Source organism: Salmo salar, chromosome ssa16, assembly GCF_905237065.1.
Source record: "Salmo salar chromosome ssa16, Ssal_v3.1, whole genome shotgun sequence".
In the NCBI taxonomy this organism is placed as follows: Eukaryota; Metazoa; Chordata; class Actinopteri; order Salmoniformes; family Salmonidae; genus Salmo; species Salmo salar.
Window position 1 is genome coordinate 21,186,076 of NC_059457.1, and position 12,675 is coordinate 21,198,750.

The window sequence follows — 12,675 nt, forward strand, 5'->3', positions numbered from 1 at the left end:
TTAGTGATGCACTGATATTACATTTTTGGCCGATACTGATATCAGATATTTTCCTTCCCCCCAAAAAAAACGATACCGATAACTGATATTTAACATTTTAGCGGCCTTTTAAGCATTCTAGTCTAGTTAAATTGTTAACACACACACATGGACTCAGCTGTCTAAAGTAGAGGTCAGCCGATTAATCGGCATGGCCGATTTAATTAGGGCCGATTTCAAGTTTACATTGCATTCCACGAGGAAACTGCGTGGCAGGCTGGCCACCTGTTACGCGAGTGCAGCAAGGAGCCAAGGTATGTTGCTAGCTAGCATGAAACGTATCTTATAAAAAAACAATCAATCTTCACATAATCACGAGTTAACTACACATGGTTGATGATATTATTAGGTTAACCTCTCTGGGGTATGTGGGACGCACTCGCCAACAGCCAGTGAAATAGCAAGGTGCCAAATTCAAAACAACAAAAATCTCATAATTCAAATTTCTCAAACATACAACTATTATAACCCATTTTAAAGATACACTTCTCGTTAATCCAACCACAGTGTCTGATTTCAAAAAGGCTTTACGGCGAAAGCATAACATTCGATTATGTTAGGACAGCGCCTAGACAAGAAAAACCACAGCCATTTTCCAGTAAGGAGAGGTGTCACAAAAACCAGAAATACAACTAAAATTAATTACTAACCTTTGATCTTCATCAGATGGCACTCATAGGACTTCATGTTACACAATACATGTATGTTTTGCTCGATAAAGTTCATATTTATATCCAAAAACCCCATTTTACATTGGCGTGTAATGTTCAGAAATGTTTTGCCTCCCAAAACTTCCGGTGAATGAGCACATCAATTTACAGAAATACTCATCATAAACGTTGATAAAATATACAACTGTTATTCAAAGAATTATTGATACACTTCTCCTTAATGCAACCGCTGTGTCAGATTTCAAAAAAGCTTTACGGCGAAAGCAAACTTTGCAATAATCTGAGTACAGCGCCATACAGATACCCGCCATTTTGGAGTCAACAGAAATCACAAATAACATTGTACATACTCACTTACCTTTGATGATCTTCATCGGAATGCACTCCCAGGAATCCCAGTTCCACAATAAATGTTTGTTTTGTTCGATAAAGTTCATCTTTATGTCCAAATACCTCCATTTTGTTCGCGCGTTCAGTCGAGTAATCCAAATGCACTGTGCTCGCGCAGAAAGTTCAGACTAAAAGTCAAAAAGTTATATTACAGTTTGTAGAAACATGTCAAACGATGTATAGAATCAATCTTTAGGATGTTTTTATCATAAATCTTCCATAATATTCCAACCGGACGATTCCTTTGTCTTCAGAAATGAAAAGGAACACACCTAACTCTCATGGGAGTCCGCGCGATTGAGCTCATGACATTTTTTAAGTCATCTGACTCCATATGCTCTTATTCTCTCCCCATTCACTGTAGAAGAATGAAACAACGTTCTAAAGACTGTTGACATCTAGTGGAAGCCTTAGGAAGTGCAAAATGACCCCACAGACACTGTGTATTAGATAGGCAATCACTTGAATAACTACAAACCTCAGATTTCTACACTTCCTGGTTGGATTTTTTTTCTCAGGTTTTTACCTGCCATATGAGTTCTGTTATACTCACAGGCATAATTCGAACAGGTTTAGAAACTGCAGAGTGTTTTCTATCCAAATCTACTAATTATATGCATATCCTACCTTCTGGGCCTGAGTAGCAGGCAGTTTACTCTTAGCACGCTTTTCATCTGGACGTCAAAATACTGCCCCCTACCCAAGAGAGGTTAACTAGCTTGACCTGCATATTTAGTTAAAAGTTAAAAGAAATGTTAGGCAAATTTAACTAAGACAGTTGTCACTTCTCTTGCGTTCATTGCACCAAACAGTTTGGGCAGGCTGGCTCGTTGCAAACTAATTTTCCAGAATTTTACATAATTATGCCATAACATTGAAGGTTATGCAATGTAACAGCAATATTTAGACTTAGGGTTGCCACCCATTCGATAAAATACGGAACGGTTACGTATTTCACTGAAAGAATAAACATTTTGTTTTCGAAATGATAGTTTCCGGATTTGACCATATTAATGACAAAGGCTCATATCTGTTTATTATATTATAATTAAGTCTATGATTTGATAGAGCAGTCTGACTGAGCAGTGGTAGGCAGCAGCAGGCTCATAAGCATTCATTCAAACTTTACTGCATTTGCCAGCAGCTCTTAGCAATGTTTGAAGCACAGATGCTGTTTATGACTTCAAGTTTATCAACTCCTAAGATTAGGCCGGCAATACTTAAGTGCCTATTAGAACATCCAATAGTCAAAGTTATATGAAATACAAATGGTATATAGAGAAATAGTCGACACGTCATAATTCCTATAATAACTACAACCTAAAACTTCTTAACTGTGCATATTGAAGAACTGTGAATATTGAACCACCAGCTTTCATATGTTCTGAGCAAGGAACTTAAACATTAGCTTTTTTACATGGCACATATTGCACTTTTACTTTCTTCTCTAACACAGTGTTTTTGCATTATTTAAACCAAATTGAGCATGTTTCATTATTTATTTGAGACTAAATTCATTTTATTTATGTATTATATTAAGTAAAAATAAAGTGTTCATTGTTCATTCAGTATTGTTGTAATTGTCATTATTACAAATAAAAAAAAAATATATATTGTAATACTCAGTATACTACTCAGTAATACTCAGTGTACGGCTCAAAAAAATAAAGGGAACACTTAAACAACACATCCTAGATCTGAATGAAAGAAATAATCTTATTAAATACTTTTTTCATTACATAGTTGAATGTGCTGACAACAAAATCACACAAAAATAATCAATGGAAATCCAATTTATCAACCCATGGAGGTCTGGATTTGGAGTCACACTCAAAATTAAAGTGGAAAACCACACTACAGGCTGATCCAACTTTGATGTAATGTCCTTAAAACAAGTCAAAATGAGGCTCAGTAGTGTGTGTGGCCTCCACGTGCCTGTATGACCTCCCTACAACGCCTTGGCATGCTCCTGATGAGGTGGCGGATGGTCTCCTGAGGGATCTCCTCCCAGACCTGGACTAAAGCATCCGCCAACTCCTGGACAGTCTGTGGTGCAACGTGGCGTTGGTGGATGGAGCGAGACATGATGTCCCAGATGTGCTCAATTGGATTCAGGTCTGGGGAACGGGCAGGCCAGTCCATAGCATCAATGCCTTCCTCTTGAACGAACTGCTGACACACTCCAGCCACATGAGGTCTTGCATTAGGAGGAACCCAGGGCCAACCGCACCAGCATATGGTCTCACAAGGGGTCTGAGGATCTCATCTTGGTGCCTAATGGCAGTCAGGCTACCTCTGGCGAGCACATGGAGGGCTGTGCGGCCCCCCAAAGAAATGCCACCCCACACCATGACTGACCCACCGCCAAACCGGTCATTCTGGAGGATGTTGCAGGCAGCAGAACGTTCTCCACGGCGTCTCCAGACTCTGTCACGTCTGTCACATGTGCTCAGTGTGAACCTGCTTTCATCTGTGAAGAGCACAGGGCGCCAGTGGCGAATTTGCCAATCTTGGTGTTCTCTGGCAAATGCCAAACGTCCTGCACAGTGTTGGGCTGTAAGCACAACCCCCACCTGTGGACATCGGCCCTCATACCACCCTCATGGAGTCTGTTTCTGACCGTTTGAGCAGACACATGCACATTTGTGGCCTGCTGGAGGTCATTTTGCAGGGCTCTGGCTTTGCTCCTCCTTGCACAAAGGCGGAGGTAGCGGTCCTGCTGTTGGGTTGTTGCCCTCCTACGGCCTCCTCCACGTCTCCTGATGTACTGGCCTGTCTCCTGGTAGCGCCTCCATGCTCTGGACACTACGCTGACAGACACAGCAAACCTTCTTGCCACAGCTCGCATTGATGTGCCATCCTGGATGAGCTGTACTACCTGAGCCACTTGTGTGGGTTGTAGACTCCGTCTCATGCTACCACTAGAGTGAAGGCACCGCCAGCATTCAAAAGGGACCAAAGCATCAGCCAGGAAGCATAGGAACTGAGAAGTGGTCTGTGGTCTCCACCTGCAAAACCACTCCTTTATTGGGGGTGTCTTGCTTATTGCCTATAATTTCCACCTGTTGTCTATTCCATTTGCACAACAGCATGTGAAATTTATTGTCAATCAGTGTTGCTTACTAAGTGGACAGTTTGATTTCACAGAAGTGTGATTGACTTGGAGTTACATTGTGTTTAAGTGTTCCCTTTATTTTTTTGAGCAGTGTGTGTGTGTGTATATATATATATATATATATATTGTCCAATTTAATCGGAATCAACTTTTTTTTGGTCCTCCAATTATCGGTATCGGCGTTGAAAAATCATAATCGGTTGACCTCTAGTCTAAGGCACTTCATCTCAGTGCAAGAAGCGTCACTGCAGTCCCTGGTTCGAATCCAGGCTGTATCACATTCGGTCATGATTGGGTGTCCCATAGGGCGGCGCACAATTGGCCCACAATTGGCTGGGGTAGGCCGTCATTGTAAATAAGAATTTGTTCTTAACTGACTTGCCTAGTTAAATAAAGGTTACACACACTACACTGACCAAAAAGTTATTTTGTTGGCATTTACATATGTCCCCATTACCAGTAAAACATAATCAAAACCCATTTCTTTCACTTACTTGCTGTGCTGTGTCATTGTTCATTTGTTCAGTCTCAACCAGTATTTCATCATACATCTCAAGCAGTGAAGTTTCAGCTTTGTCTGCCGGTGCCTCTCTTCCTCGGTGTGCACTGTCACTGTGTCCGTTTCTGTCTTGTCCAGCTGTGTCTGTAAAATGCACTTAAACCCTGTTTCTTGTCTGCATCGAAGTAGCGGTCCTTGTACCTAGCGTCAAGCATGGTGGCGACACAGTAGAGGCTCAGAGAGAATGCCACGAATCGCTTCTTCACAACCTCTAGTAGACATTTTGTTGAGCAGGTGTTTCAGTGCAATGACATATCACGTCTGCTGCAGACGCAGTTGAGATTATTTCTCGAGTCAGTTGTTCGAATGGAGCTAGGAGTGTTCATGTTTCAAACATGTTCTCAAATACCATTGAAATGGAAGCAGCGGTATGAGAAACAGCACATTTTTGAGCATGCAATACGGCTTTCCTCAGTACAATATCCTCGTCGACCCATTGCTGTCACACTCATAATGCTCATGGGGTTGACATCGTTGGTCCAAATGTCAGTCGTGAAGCTAATAGCAGTGACGCCCATAGCAAGTAGCTCATGGATGTGAGTTTCAACAATACTGTGTAACTCCGGTAGGGAAACATCAGAAAAATAGCACCTACTTGGTAGTGTGTACCGGTGCTCGACCAGTGGCGAAAGCCAACATCACCCACGACAGAGAAGGGTTGATTGTCAATGGCAATGAATTCCTTTATCTTGGCGTTAATATATATATAGACATACTTTTTTTAAAGAATATACCTTTATTTTTATTACTCGCAAACCCTACCACCGATCCCCCAATTGGAGTAAACTAATAAACACTTCGGCTTTTACCTTCAATTTATTCATCTTATACACATTTTACAGACAGTCTATTTTACAATAGTTATTTTTTGTTTGTTTTTAGTCCTTCCTCTATTTCTGATGTCCATCCAGTTTGATTTGTATTTGTAACTGTGCTATATCACAAAAGTTCTGAACCTATACACATTTTACAGACCCCGTATGTTTTACATTGTTTATCTTGTTATTAGTCCCAACCTTCAGCTCCATTCAACCCCTCCCATCTATCTCTCAACATCATCCATTTCGGATTTCTATTTGCCATATATTTTTCAACAGTGCTGTGATGCTTCACAAAACAATTGAACCTTTCTATTGTCATAGCTTCTACAGATTGTAAATAAACATTTTTGCTAAAATAATTATTATATTATTGATTGATTGACTATGGCTTTTCAAATCACCCAGTATTGCTATCTGCAGCATTAGTTCTAGGCAAATGTTGCAATTCTTCAGCCATTCCTGGACCTGTGACCAAAAACGAGCTACATATGGACAATACCAAAATAAATGATCTAATGAATCTGCCTCCTCACAGCAGAATCCTCAGAGCTGGGAAGATTGTATCCCCTATATATATAACATTCTATTAGTTGCAAGAATTTTGTATAGTAATTTAAATAGAAAAATTTGAAGTTTTGAATCCGGCGTTGTTTTGCGTATCAATTCATAAACCATGTGCCATGGAATGGGTACATCGAAAATCTCTTCCCAACTATTTAGCAATTTATATGGCACAGCTGTCAGTTTTTTTGGTCCTTAAATGAAATTGGTATATGTTTTTATTTATCACACTTTTCTTTACCCATTAATGTTCTTTAATACAGGGCCGACATACAAGTTCCTTACTTTTTTCCCCTTCTACTTGCCTCTTCCATTTTTGGGGTAATGCTGCAATTAATTGGTTGTAATTTTGGGTAGAGCAGACATTTCCATATGTCTGTGTTAGCTGCATGTGTGACATCACTCCACCAGTCCTATTTATAATATCATTCACTAAAATTATACCTTTTTTAAACATTTCTTCGAAAAATACTGTTTTTTTTATCAATTACTATATTTGAATTTAACCACAATATTTGTTGTATTATTTGTTCTGTCTTTTTAGGTGGATTAAACTGAAATTGCAACCAACTTTCTAAGGCTTGTTTAAAAAAATAAAGATATTTTGGAGATGATTTCCTTTTCAAACAACTGAAAGTGGGCAGGTGTAATCTGAATAAAGGGAAAAAGGCCCTTCTTGAAGATAGGATGAGACATTCCTACCAATTTACTAGAAAACCAGTTTGGATTTAAGTATCACTTTGGTATGACTGATGCCTTTAGTGAGAGGTCTAATACTTTAATATTTAATCATTTCTGCCCTCCGAATTCATATTCGTTATATAAATAGGCCTTTTAATTTTATCTGGCTTGCCGTTCCAAATAAAATAGAATATTTTTTGTTCATAGAATTTAAAAAGCAGGTCACTAGGTGTAGGCAAAACCATAAGCAAATAGGTCAACTGTGATATGATTAAAGAGTTGATCAGGGTGATTTTTCCACAAATAGACAGGTATTTTCCTTTCCATGGTAGCAAGATCTTATCTATTTTTGCTAACTTTCTATAAACATTTATTGGAGTGAGATAATTTCTTTATTTTGGGATTTGTATACCGAGAATGTCCACATCTCCGTCAGACCATTTAATTGGTAAACTACATGGTATTGTAAAATGTGCATTTTTTTGTGATCCATTACGTAATATCATAATTTATCATAATTTGGTTTTAATCCAGAGAGGATAGCAAAAGTATCTAGATCCTCTGAGGCCGTGGAGAGACTCTAATTGTGGTTTTAAAAGAAAACATGAATCATCGGCGTACAATGACACCTTAGTTTTTAAGCCACGGATTTCTAATCCCTTAATATTATTGTTTGATCTTATCTTAAAAGCTAACATTTCGATGGCAATAATAAATAAATATGCCAATAGTGGACAACCTTGTTTTTCTCCTCTAGATAGTTTAAAACTTTCTGAGATGTAGCCGTTATTTACTATTTTACACCTAGGGTTACTATACATAACTTTAACCCATTTTATAAGAGATTCGCCAAAATTGAAATATTCTAGGCATTTATATATAAACTTCAGTCATACTTTATCAAAAGCCTTTTCAAAATCAGCTATGAAAACCAGGCCTGGTGTCCCCGATATTTCATAGTATTCTATTGTTTCCAGTACTTGTCTTATATTATCTCCAATGTATCGTCCATGTAAAAAAAACGGTCTGATTAGGATGAATAATATATGACAATACTTTTTAATTCTATGCGCCAAGCATTTTGCTAGGATTTTTGCATCACAACACTGAAGTGTAAGAGGTCTCCAATTTTTTTTCATGGGCTGGATCTTTATATGTACCATTTGGGTCCTGTTTCAGTAATAATGATATCAGACCTTCTTGTTGCGTGTCTGATAATCTACCATTTATATAGGAGTGGTTAAAACATGCCAATAATGGTCCTTTCAGTATATCAAAAAAAGTTTTGTATACTTCCACTGGTATGCCATCCAGCCTTGGAGTTTTCCCATCCTTAAGGTAGTATTGCTACTTTCTGAAATACAATTTTACACATATTTATTCAACATTAAAACTATTAATATCTCAAGTCCCTTTTTGTATTTTTTTTACATTGTTTTAAATAATATACTCTACAAGTCCATTACATTTCCAGAGTGGGCTCTCTGCTACTGTTACATTTTGTGAACACCACCAACACATTCAGTGGGGAAATTAATTCAAAGGGAACTCTCTGCTGGTGATTTGATAAATATGCAATCCTACAGAAGGGCTATGATTGGTTAAAGACCTATAATGTCAATTTCCACTCTGGAAATTTGATGTTTGAATAGTATATTCTTCCAAACAATATGTGGGTGATTCCACACAAAGGTCAACCTGAGCATCCCAAATTCAATTAATAATTTCCAATGGAAACCATGTTTCTTATTATTCTGAAGGTCTATATTTTGGAGGAAACTGTATGAATTCTGACCGTAGGTGACCAAGTCTCTGTAAGGCATTTCAGTCAATCATATTTCATGGCTTTTAGAAAGGGCTCATAGAGCTTGTTTTTCCACTCACAGCTGTCCCCCAGTGTTAGTAATGAAGACGAGATGTTAAGGAAGCAATACAGACTAAATTTAAAGTGTTTTGAGTTTTGTTTGTGTGTTCATCAGTCTTGTACAGCTGGGGGTGCGCAATGTACCACGCATACTTTTTTTTTAAAGAAACGTTTTTGTACAACATGCACCTTATTTGGGAACCATTCAACAAGCAAAGCATCAATACAGGACTAAGTTTGAATCCTACTACACAGCCTCGGACGCTCGTCGGATGTGGCAGGGCTTGCAAACTATCACGGATTACAAGGGGAAACCCAACCACAAGCTGCAAAATGACATGATCCTACTAGACGAGCTAAATGCCTTCTACACTCGCTTCGAGGGACGCAACAATGAACTATGCATGAGAGCACCAGCTAATGGACAAAGCAAAAACAGGTTTTTAGAAATGTTGTCCAATCAATCTAATTTACCACAGGTGGATTCCAATCAAGTTGTAGAAACATCTAAAGGATGATCAATGGAAACAGGATGTACCTGAGCTCAATTTCGAGTCTCATAGCAAATGTCAAGGTATTTCTGCTTTTAATTTTTTTGTAAATTTGCAAAAAATTCAAAACCTGTTTGCTTTGTCATTATGGGGTATTTTGTGTAGATTGAGGATGAAAATGTATTTAATACATTTTAGAATAAGGCTGTAATGTAACACTGTGGAGTAAGTCAAGTGGTCTGAATACTTTCTGAATGCACTGTACATGTTTCAAGCAGACCACCATAGTCCCTTTGCACAAGAACCAAAGGTAACATCTTGTAATAACTATCGCTCTAAGGCATATATCACAATATGTGCCTACTTTGTCCCCTCCTGTACTCTCTTTTTTTACCCACAACTGCATGGCCACACACGACTCCAATACCATAATTAAGTTTGCTGACGACACAACAGTGCCTGATCACAGATTGAGGGTAGTGCGCACGACCCAGTACATCACTGGGGCCGAGCTCCCTGCCATCCAGAACCTCTGTACCAGGTGGTGGCAGGAAGGCCCAAAACATTGTCAGACTCAAGCCAACCAAGCAATGGACTGTTCTCTCTACCACCGCACAGCAAGCGGTACAAAAGTCTGGAACCAACAGGACACCTGAACAGCTTCTTCCTCTAAACCATAAGACTTCTAAACAAGACTGCTAAATAGCTAATCAAATGGCTACCTGGACTACCTGCATTGACCCATTTTTGCACTGACTCTATGTACACACACACACGACTCTACTCACACATACTGACACCCCAACACACACACACACACACACACACACTAGATGCATTTTGACTTCGATACCAGGTTTAGTATCACAGTACTCGATACCATCACAATACTCAATACCAAAACTATACCCAAATGATACCATGGCAATAAAAAAAGGCAGATTAGCTAGTCAAAGTCACAGAATGCTCTGTTCAATCATTTTTTAGATGGTGAAGGTAGGAAACAACACCTCCACTTGGCTGATCCTCATCGCAGGGGCCCCACAACAATGTGTGCTCAGCCCCCTCCTGTTCACCCATGACTGCATGGCCATGCACGCCTCCAACTCAAATCAAATGAGTGAGTGTAGCGAAATGCTTGTGCTTCTAGTTCCAACCATGCAGTAATATCTACCAAGTAATCTTAACAATTTCACAACTATCTTATACACTCCTTACACACTCTGCTGCTACTGTATCCTGTTACCTAGTCACTTTACCTATATGTACAGTACATAGCTACTTCAATTACCACTTATCCCTGCACATCGACTCAGGACTGGTATCTCCCTGTATATAGCTATGTTATTTTCTGCTCCCTGTATACTATATAGGAATGCTATTTTTAACAGTTATTCTGTGTATGTGTCACTATTTCAAATGTGTATATATATATATTTTTTATCTTAGATTAGCTAGTCAAAGTCACAGAATGCTCTGTTCAATCATTTTTTAGTTCAACATACATTAGCTTTTTTTTACAGCGAGCCATGTATGCATTAATGAATCAATTGCACAATCATACAATCAATTTGACTTTGGTAAAAAAGATATAACTACAAAATGGTAATAATTTATTTGAATGGTAAATCTCTATTGATAAACTGGGTAAATCAAGATGTAGCTTAGGCCTATCCACAATACAGGTGAATGTGTATTCAATAGGAGTGTGTGCATGCATTTAGTTATTGAGCTTGTTGTGGCTGATTTTCATGGGGTTACTAATGACAATCTGTTTCCCATTCCATTTGGGACTTATTTTTATTATGCTGATGAACAATATTTGCATAGAAGTAGCGTCTTTTATGAAAATGTGTGCTGTCTATTTAACCAGTAATGACGTCATTCACGAGACAGTTCTCTAAGGCAGTAGATAATCTTTGGGATAGATGTGAGAGAGATTGAATAAGTGGATAATTAAAGTTTTTGTTGCAATCGGCTTTGAAATCAGCATTTTAAGGTTTTCGTATCACAAACAAAGTACTGAGGTAGTAAATTGATGTTAGCTTTAGCTGTCAGCTAGCAAGGAATGTTGGCCTACAAAGCTGGAAGCTACCAGAATCATCTTCCATTGTAAAGTGTTCTAGAAGGTATGGATATTGTTTTGCAAACAGTAATTAAGTTTCAGCATTTCTACATGCCGTATCATATTATTCAAGTGTGTTATCTGTGCTTCAGCATGAGTGGGAAGCTTACAGAATATGTTCCGGATTTCCTCTGAGAATAACATTGACTAATACACTGATGCGGTGACTGAGTTTATCAGGAAGTGTAAAGATGTTGTACCCACTGTGACTTAAAACCTACTCTAACCAGAAACTGGATAGATGGCAGCATTCGGGCAAAACTGAAATCGCGAAACACTGCATTTAACCATGGCAAGGTGACTGTGAATATGGCAGAATACAAACACTGTAGTTATTCACTCCGTAAGGCAATCAAACAGGCAAACCGTCAATATAGAGACGAGTGGAGTGGAGTCGCAATTCAAAGGTTCAGACACGAGACTCATGTGGCAGGGTCTACAGACAATCACGGACAACAAAGGGAAAACCAGCCACGTTGCGGACACCGACAACTTGCTTCCAGACAAGCTAAACACCTTCTTCGCCTGCTTTGAGGATAACACAGTGCCACTGATGCGCCCCGCTTCCAAGGACTGTGGGCTCTCCGTGGCCGACGTGAGTAAGACATTTAAGAGGGTTAACCCTCGCAAGGCTGTCGGCCCAGATGGCATCCCTAACCGCGTCCTCCGAGCATGCGCAGACCAGCTGGCTGGAGTGTTTACGGACATATTCAATCTCTCTCTATCGCCCCGTAGCACTCAGTTCTGTCATGAAGTGCTTTGAGAGGCTAGTTAAGGATCATATCACCTCTTCCTTACCTGTCACGCTAGACCCACTTTGCGTAGCACCCCAATAGATCCACAGACAATGCCATCGCACTGCACACTGCAAAAACCCATCAGAATAAGAAGAATACCTATGTAAGAATGCTGTTCGTTGACTATAGCTCAGCGTTCAACACCATAGTACCCTCCAAACTCATCATTAAGCTCGGAGCCCTGGACCCCGCCCTGTTCAACTGGGTCCTGGACTTCCTGACGGCCCGCCCCCAAATGGTGAAGGTAGGAAACAACACCTCCACTTGGCTGATCCTCATCGCAGGGGCCCCACAACAATGTGTGCTCAGCCCCCTCCTGTTCACCCATGACTGCATGGCCATGCACGCCTCCAACTCAAATCAAATTTTATTTGTCACATACACATGGTTAGCAGATGTTAATGCGAGTGTAGCGAAATGCTTGTGCTTCTAGTTCCAACCATGCAGTAATATCTACCAAGTAATCTTAACAATTTCACAACTATCTTATACACTCCTTACACACTCTGCTGCTACTGTATCCTGTTACCTAGTCACTTTACCTATATGTACAGTACATAG

The 12,675-nt window shown here is 39.5% G+C and overlaps 1 protein-coding gene across 1 annotated transcript in view; it reads left to right on the plus strand.

The window, feature by feature from the left end:
- The window catches only part of pdhx (pyruvate dehydrogenase complex component X), an 89,865-nt gene that overhangs the window by 12,845 nt on the left and 64,345 nt on the right, over positions 1-12,675 (plus strand). The window lies entirely within an intron of this gene.